This window comes from Canis aureus, chromosome 33, assembly GCF_053574225.1.
Source record: "Canis aureus isolate CA01 chromosome 33, VMU_Caureus_v.1.0, whole genome shotgun sequence".
Lineage (NCBI taxonomy): Eukaryota > Metazoa > Chordata > Mammalia > Carnivora > Canidae > Canis > Canis aureus.
Window position 1 is genome coordinate 30800834 of NC_135643.1, and position 9690 is coordinate 30810523.

The 9690-nt window shown below is 39.5% G+C and overlaps 2 pseudogenes; both read right to left on the bottom strand.

Annotated features, from left to right (window-relative positions):
- Positions 1-266: 266 nt before the first annotated feature.
- LOC144303975 (HCLS1-binding protein 3 pseudogene) lies at positions 267-1097 on the bottom strand (annotated as a pseudogene).
- A 7716-nt stretch (positions 1098-8813) lies between these two features.
- Positions 8814-9270, bottom strand: LOC144304239 (cytochrome c oxidase subunit NDUFA4 pseudogene; annotated as a pseudogene).
- Between the last annotated feature and the right edge of the window lie 420 nt (positions 9271-9690).

The window sequence follows — 9690 nt, forward strand, 5'->3', positions numbered from 1 at the left end:
CTCTGTAATGTAGTTTTGTGTAAGGTGTATATATGACAGTACTCCCATACCTTTACCAACACAAAGTATTCTCAGTCTTATTAATCTTTGACAAATTAATTGGTTTAAATGGATTTTACTTTTATTTATCTATTTTTTTTACAAAGTCTTTTTTTTTTTTTTTTTTTTTGAGTCACGGAAATTAACGTTATTGAATCACTGGGTGTCATCATTTTACCAGTAGGTCACAGACCTGTGGTGGAGAACCAACCACAGACTGAGCATCATCATCTGGGGATGTGCACATCCTCACTCAAGTGTCTAGGTGGTGCCAGGCCTCCAGGGAGGCTAGTCTGCAGCGGATGAACCCCCACTAGGATGGCAGGTTCCATCCAACCCCTTCCAGGCCTGCAGGCAGAGCCCCCCATCACAGTTGGCGAGCGGTGGTCCTTGAGGGGCACATCCTCTGCAGGGTGCTGGGCGGAGAGCTTCGTGCTTGGGCCAAAGAGCCCCTCATCAGGATCCACCTCCTCATCAAAAATGGTGAGTCGGGGTGAGGGCTTGGGCTTCACAGCCACTTCGGGGCGTTTCTTGGGCTTCTTCGAGCGCATGATGCCCAGAGGGCCCAGTGCCTCTGCCTCTGCCTCCTCAGATTCTCCTGCATCCTGCACCCTTCAGGTCTGGGCTGGGGAGACCCTCACCCTGCGCTCGGTCCTGCTGCCCGAGGAAGTCCAAAGCCCCCCGTCGTCCTGGGCCTGGTGGTGTGCGGCCAGGACAGGGCGGTCTCCGCAGGTGAGGGCCGCGCCCCGGAGCTCCGGGCCTCCCGCCCGCTCGGCGGCCCTGGGGACACAGCGCAGAATCTCGTGGAACGCGGCTCTCCCTTCCCGGATGTCAGACCCCCCAGCCAGCAGGACCTTCTTGGGGAGCGGGGGAAGGCTGGCCGCGGGATGACGACCGCTCGGCTTCTGCGGGCGCTCCTCAATCTCCCTGTGCTTTCCGGAGCCCAAGAACTGGACCAAGAACTGCCCCCGGGCTGGTGCCCCACGTGGCCGCCCGCGGACACTGCTGTGGACACTCGGAACTCGCCTGGAGGTGACGAGCACCGCCGGGGACTGCATGACCGTGGTGGCTCCGGGCGGGGTGCACCGTAAGGCTTCATTTTTTTTTTTTTTTTCAAAAAGAAATTTTAAGTTTACAGCAAAATTGAGAGAAAGAAACAGAGATTTCACATAAACTTCCTTCTCCCACCCATGCATAGCTTCCCCCATTATTAACATCCTTCACCAGAATGGTATTTTTTCTTTTTTCTTTAAACCAAGGATGAACCTACATTGACAGATCATAGTTACTGAAAACTCATGGTTTACTTTAGGGTTTGCTCTTGTTGTATACTGATGGCTTTGGGCAAATGTATAATGGCATATATACATGACTATAATATTATACATAGTATTTTCATTGCCCTAAAACTCCTCTATGCAGGGATCCCTGGGTGGCTCAGCGGTTTGGTGCCTGCCTTTGGCCCAGGGCGTGATCCTGGAGTCCGGGGATCTAGTCCCACATGGGGCTCCCTGAGTGGAGCCTGCTTCTCCCTCTGTCTGTGCCTCTGCCTCTCTCTCTCTCTATGTCTATCATGAATAAATAAATAAATCTTAAAAAAAAAAACTCCCCTATGCTTTGACAATTCATCTTTCCCCAACCCTCTAACCCTACTCTTGCCAACCATGGATGTTTTTAGTATTCATAGTTTTGCCTTTTTCAGAGTGTCATATGATTGAATCATGTAGTACGTAGTCTTTGGAGGTAGGCTTCTTTTATTTAGTAATACACATTTTAGGTTCCTCCATGTCTTTTAATGGCTTAATAGTTCATTTCCTTTTTAGTACAGAATAACATTGTTTGAATGTACCAACATTTATTTGTCCATTCACCTACATTTTGGTTGCTTCCAGTTTTGGCAATCATGAATAATGCACTATAAACATCTGCATGAAAGTTTTTGTTGGACATAAGTTTTCAATTCTTCTGGCTGAGTAAATACTGAGAAGTACAATTGCTGAATCATATGGTAAGAGTATATTTAGATTTGTAAGAAATTGCCAGACTTGGACACCTGCATGACCCAGTTGGTTAAGCTTCTAACTTCAGCTCCGATCATAATCTCGGGGACATGGGATCAAGCCCCACGTTGGGCTCTGTGTTCAGCAGGCAGTCTGCTTGTCCCTCTCCCTTTGCCCCTCCCCAGCTCATGTTCTCTTTTTCTCTCAAATAAATAAATCCTACAAAAAAAAAAAAAAAAAGAAAAGAAAAGAAAAGAAAAAAGAAAGAAAAAGAAAAAAAAAGAAATTGCCAAACTGTTTTCCAGAGTGGTTGTTACATTTTACATTCCCACAAGTGGGTGAGAGTTCCTATTGCTCCACCAGCCTTTGATGTAAGTATTTTGGATTTTGGCCATTCTAACAGGTGTATAGTAATAGTTCATTATTGTTTTGTTTTGCATTTCTCTAATGACATATGTTGTGGAAATTCTTTTCTATGCTCATATGTCATCTATATATCTCTTTGGTGAAATATCTGTTAAGACCTTTGGCCCATTTTTAAATTGGATTGTTTATTTTATTATAGTTGAGTTGTAAGAGTTCTTTGAATATCATAGATACCACTCCTTTATGAGATGCATGTTTTACAAATATTTTCTTCTAGTCTGTGGCTTATCTTCTAATTCTCTTAACATGTTTCACAGAGCAGAAGTTTTTGATTTTAGTGATGTCCAGCCTATTAATTATATTTTTCATGGATCATGCTTTTATTGTTGTATCCAAGAAGTCATCTCAACATCCAAAGTTATCTAGGTTTTGTCCTATGTTATCTTCAAGGAGTTTTATAGTTTTGCATTTTACATTTAGCTTTGTGATCCTTTTTGACTTAATATTTGTGAAGGGTGTAAGGTCTGTGTCTAGATTCATTTCTTTGCATGTAGATGTCCAGTTGTTCTAGTACCATTTATTGAAGAGAATATCTTTGCTCCATTACATTCCCTTTGTTCTTTTATTATGATCAGTATATTAGCCTCATATCCTGCAAGCATACTACAGTCACTTATTCGTTCTTGGAGTTGTCTTTTGTCAATTCTTTCAGATTTTCTACATAGATGATCATGTCACCTGCTAACAAAGACAATTTATGTCTTCTTTTTTAAATCTATATACATTTTATTTCCTTTTCTTGTCATATTGAATTAGCTAAGATGTCCAGCATAATGTTGAAAAGCAATGGTTAGAGGACATCCTTGCCTTCTACATGATCTTAGTTAGAAAGCTATGAGTTTCTCATTATAAGGTATATTAGCTGTAGGTATTCTTTATTAAGTTGGGAAGTCCCCCTCTATTCCTAGTTTACAAAGTGTTTTTCTCGTAAATGGATATTGGACTTTGTCAAATGCTTTTCCTGTGTATATTGATATGATTATGTGATTTTTCTTCTTTAGCCTGTAATGTAATGGATAGTAGTGAAGTTTCAAGTTTTGAACCAGCCTTGCATACCCGGAATAAATATCACTTGATCATGGCGTATAAATCTCTTTTGGATTTGGTTTGCTAATATTAAGGTTGAGGATTTTGCTTCTATGTTCATGGTAACTTTTTATTTTAAGTTTTATTTCTGGGATACCTGGGTGGCTCAGTGGTTGAGCACCTGCCTTCTGCTCAGGGCGTGATCCCAGGGTCCTAGCATGGAGTCCTCATCAGGCTCCTGGCAAGAAGCCTACTTCTCCCTCTGCCTCTGTCTCTGCCTCTCTCTCTTGTCTTTCATGAATGAATAAATAAAAACTTAAAAAAGTTTTATTTCTGCAATTATATGTGAAGTTGAGTATTTATGAAGAAATATTAAACCTCAGAACCTGAACGAAGTAAGAAGGGCATCCATGCTTGAGTGGGGTGGGGTAGGAAGGAAATGATAGTATTGAAGTCTGAGTGGGGAAGTCATTGACTATGGGTAGTATTTAAAGCCACAGAAATGGATTATAATACCATGTGAGAGAGAAAGAAGAGAGAAAAGGACTGAGAATGGAGCTAAGGAGCCTGTTTCTAACTCTAGTTTTGGCCTGACTCTTTGAAACTTCTTTGAAACCAAGACATATATTTTTTTCCTTATCCTCAGAGAAGGTGTCCCACTCACCAAATTTTCTGACAAATGACTTGTCAGTAATGCTTGGGGTTATTTCATGGTGCGATGGTTATTTTTATGTATCAATATGACTGGGCTAAGGAATGTTGGTAAAATGTTATTTCTGGGTGTGTCTTTGAGGATATTTCTGAAAGAGCTTAGCATTTGATTTGGTAGCCCAAGTAAAGATTATGCACACCAATGAAGATGGGCATCATCCAATCCACTGAGGATCTGAATAGAACAAAAAGTAGAGGAAGGGAAAATTTGTTCTTCTATGTGTGTGCTGGGATATACATCTTCTCTTACCCTCAGACATTGTACCCAGATTTACACTATCATCTTGCTCTCATCCCATTCTCGGGCTTTTGGGCTCAGACTGAGGCATAAACCATGAGCTCCCCTGGTTCTCAGGCCTTTGGACTCTGAAATTCACCACTGGCTTTTCTTCTTCTCCACCTTGTAGATGGCAGGTATAGGGACATCTCTATAATTGTGTAAGCCAATTCCTATAATAAATATCTTTCTATGTATCCTATTGGTTTTATTTCTCTGGAGAATCCTGATTAATACATATAGATTATGGAGGTCATTTCATAGGATTGACCTTTGTTGCTAGGGTTAACCTTTTCCTCTCATGTTCATAAGCACTTTTGTTTCATTTGTAAAGAGTTTTCTATAGAATCAATTTCTGTCTCTCCACAACTAGGAAACTCTTAGAAAGGCACTCACTTCTCCCCTGTACTTATCTCCCTTTGACTTTTCCTCGTTTCTTAGAGCAGCACTGTCAGCTGAGAAAATAGCTAGGTGATATTCTCATCAGGGCTACAGCTTATTGCCAGAGGACTGCTCTAATTGGTCTTTGGCTTCCAGCCCATTGGTCTTCTGAACTGTTTGGATCCAGTTGGGTGGCTTTTTATGGTTATTGCTCCTATTTTGGCTCTGAGCAGAGAAACCTCAATGTGTCTCTTATCCTCCTCTTACCGTTCAAGGAGACATTTCTGAAAATGTGCTGCTGATGTGAGTAATTTCTACAAGTTTTTGCAGGGGATTCAGACTACTGATCTGCTTGCCCAGCACTACTTCTCTGTAACTACCTTTGGGCCCTCTTCCCTTCTCTCTACTTGGAACTCCAGATCTTTCTATTTCACCATTATCTGCAAGCTCTGCCGGGGCTGACTCAAGTGGTTTTTAATTCCATAGCTTTAATTCTCTCCCAGTGTCTCTTGATGATTGAGAACCTCCCACCAGCTTCTCATGGCAATATAGTATTCTTATGGGAAAGTGGTATGATATGATATTGTGGGAAAGGGAAAGAGAAGATGGAAAGGAAAAAAAAAGAGAAGATGGAAAGGGGAAGGAGAATTGACATTAATTAAGCACAGATTCTGTGCCAGGAATCATATTAAGATGCTTTGCATGTTCTCTCCTTAATACTTTAAAACTTTGAGAATGGGTTATTGTAGCCTCATTTTCCTGATAGGAAAAACAAAAGATCAAAGACCTTAAATTATTTGACCCTAATCATTCAATAGGAAAGATTGAAATTCAGCTATGTCTCAATCTAAAGTCGTTCTATATTTACTATGTGAGCCTTTATCTCTCTTAAGCTGAATCATATGTTTCTATTATGGCAACCTAAAACCCCAAGCGATCCTTTCCTTTGTTTTTGATTGTTTTGTTTTTTTGTAACCACATCACATCATAAAACTGTTTGGATTTTGTGAAGTCACTTAAAAACATTTTTACATGAATGGGATCATACTGAGAACATTGGTTTTCAGCTCTGCTCTAGCATTACTACTTTTACTGCCAGCTAACACCTTAGGGGTTTTTTTGCATGGGCAGTTATGTAGATGCCTGTCCCCATCCTATGTCTGGTGCATTTGGCTTTACATTTATCTGCTTGACAAGCATTTTATTAGTTCATTGCCTTGTAATTTTTGGTATTCATTGGGGAGGATTTTTTTCTTAAAAAATGTTTAAAATTTTGAAAAGCTAATATAATTTAATAAGTTAAAATGGTATTTTATTATAGTTTTATTTTGCATTGGCTCTAATTATGAATGAGATTAAATATTTTTCAAATATTTAAAAGCCATTTGTATGTTGTGAACTGTCCAGTTATATATATATATATTTTTATTTTATTTTATTATTTTTTAAAGATTTTATTTATTTATTCATGAGAATACACACACACACAGAGAGAGGCAGAGACACAGGCAGAGGGAGAAGCAGGCTCCATGCAGGGAGCCCGACGTGGGACTCGATCCTGGGTCTCCAGGATCAGGCCCTGGGCGGAAGGCGGCACTAAACCGCTGAGCCATTCGGGCCGTCCTATATATATATATATATTTTTTTTAAAGATTTTATGTATTTATTCATGAGAGACACAGAGAGAGAAAGAGGCAGAGACACAGGCAGAGGGAGAAGCAGGCTCCCTGTGTGGAGCCTGATGTGGGACTCAATCTCGGGTCTCCAGGATCATGTCCTGGGCTGAAGGCGGCGCTAAACTGCTGTGCCACTCAGGCTGCCCCTGTCTAGTTATATTTTGTTTATATTTCTATTGGATCATAAATCTATTCTCTTTTTTAAAGAATTATTTATTTATTTATTTATTTATTTATTTATTTATTTATTCATGAGAGACAGAGAGAGAGAGAGAGAGGCAGAGACACAGCAGAGAGAGAAGCAGGCTTCCTGCAAGGAGCCCAATGAGGGACTCGATTCTGGATCCCGGGATCATGCCCTGAGCTGAAGGCAGATGCTCAACCGCTGAGCCACCCAGGGATCCCTATTCTCATTGATTAATGAAAATTCTTCATTTATTAAAGAAATTAGCCTTTGTGACTTGTGGTTGGAAACATTTTCCTAAGTTTGTTGCTTATATTTTGATCTTTTTTTATTATACACATAGAACTTTACATTTTTACATCATCCAATTTGTCATTCTTTTCTTTTCTGACTTCTGAGCTTTATAACATACATAAAGAGCATTTTTCCTACCTAAAATAATAAAAAGGTGATTTCATTCTATTATTTTCACATATTTCTTTTTTAACTATCATAATTTTGGCATGATATTGTGATAGCCTTATTTATTTATTTATTTATTTATTTATTTATTTATTTATTTATTTATTTTTAAGTAGGCTCCATGCTCAGCATGGGTTTAAACTTAAGACCCTGAGACCAAGAGTCAGACATTTAACTGTCTAAGCCACCCAGGTGTTCCGGTGACAGCTTTTAAATGAATCTCCTTTCCTCCATCTTCAGGACTCCTTGAATCCATCCTTCATACTGTAGCCACAATGACCCTTAAAATATAAGTTGAACCCTGGTACTTTACTGTTTAAAACAATTCATGATTTCCATAACCCACAAAGTTTAGCTCCTTAACATGGCACACTCAGTGATGTGACCATTACTTTTTTTTCTCCCCTGTAGGCTATTCTAGCGATCACTCTATTTTCTGTCAGTGCCATGACTATTCATGATGCTACTGCAGCCTGGCATCTTTGTCTCTGTAGCATTTCAATTCCATCTCCTTGGAAAATGCATGTTAATCCATTACTGTTCTGCTCATCTGTCACCTCCTTCATGAGGCCTCTTCTGGCCTCTGCCCATAAGTGTTCCCCAGCTCCAGCACCTTTTATGTACCTCCACTGTGTGTCCCTTATGGTATAACATTGGCTGATTTACTTGTATTTTCTATTGTCAGGGCAGGGGCCTTGTTTGCACTCCCAGCACTTGTACAAATTTTGGAACATAGCAACAGCTCAACAGTGGTTTGCTGGAATGAGTTCCATTCTGTTTCAGTATTACTCAGAGTAGGATTAGGAACCACTTGCATCAGAATAACCCTGGGTGGCTATTAAAAAGTGAAAATGAGTGGACCAACCACAGACATGCCAAGTCAGGCCATGTTGAGATGAGGCTCTGGAATCCTTATTTTTACTAAGCTTCATAGGTGATTTCATTCACTCTAAAGTTTGAAAATCACTAGTATGGCCTAGATCTACAAATAGCTTTTAAATATAATGCATAGGAATGGAGAAGTAAAGGACTAAGTATTAGGACAAGGGGAAAGGTAAATAAATTTTTGGTAAGCCCATAAAATGCAATATCATGCAGCTATTAGAATTCACGAGATAGATATATTTTCTCTTATGAAGTTCTCCAAGAACTATTGTTAATTTAAAAAAATAAAAAGCAAAGTAAGAACCATGTGGCTATACATATGCTCACAAAGTCTTCTGGAAGTTTACAAAGACACCTTATAATACTGTTTATCTCTTGGGAGTGAGACTGGGTGGTTGGGCCAGGTGTAGTTCTGTATCATTATCTGCACTCTTCAATACTGTGTGAGCTTTTTCACTTATCAGTTTTACTTTTATGATACAATTATTTAAGTTTATTTATTTATTTTTAAAGATTTTATTTATTTATTCATGAGAGATACAGAGAGAGAGCAGAGACATAGGCAGAAGGAGAAGTAGGCTTCCCTGTGGGAAGCCTGATGTGGGACTCAATTCCAGGACCCTGGGTCATGACCTGACCCAAAGGTAGATGCTCAGCCACTGAGCCACCCAGGTGCCCCAAAATTATTTAAATTTAAAATCTTTGTGATTAAATATTAAAGTAATACATTGCTTTTCCATTTCTAATTTTATTTATTTATTTATTTTTCAAGTTTCAGATATTTATCATTCAGTGTAAACCCCAACACAATACACCAACATGATTTCGTGCATTTAGAGGGGAAATATTTCCTGGATAAGAGGAAAATTGTGCAGAAGGCTTCTGGAAGACCTTCATTCTAAGCAGCTTTATAGTGGAACATTTTATTTAGAAGTCTGGACCTTTTTTCTTCAGTTTGCTGTGAATCTACATTCACTGAGTAGAACTTGTATTAATCATTGGGACACAGTTTGTTCCAAGGTTCTGGGTTATTCTTCCTATCCCAACTAACATCTGGATTGAACAATACCAAACACAACACATACAGTGCTGCTCCAGTACCTCCTGCCCCAATAAATATGAAAAGGGGGATCAAGCTTGGAAGCTTCTTGGCCTGACCGATGACCTGGTGTAACATGGTTGCGGCAGAGGTCTCCTGTGCAGGAGAAGACGAAAACCGAGTTTCTGCAAGGCCAGGAACTAAGTAATGCCTACACAGAGGTTGAATGGGCGTGCAAAGTCACTCCATTTCTAATTTTAAAATGTGAGAGAATATCATTTATTTTTTTTTTCTATTTTCCAACTTAAGAAACAAGTATTTCTGTGAAAGAAGCTCAGGTTCTGGAAATCTAAAAGTCTGCTTTTTCTTTTTTAATTGTGGTGAAATTCATGTGGCATAAAATTAACCATTTTTGAAGTGAGTGGTTCAATGGTATTTAGTGCATTCATCATGTTGTGATGATGTATATATACTATCTGTATATAGCCCCAAAACATTTTCATCACCCCAGGGGAAAGCAGTTTCCCTGGCAGCTGACAATCTCTTCTGTCTCTGTGGATATACTTATTATAGATATTTCGGAT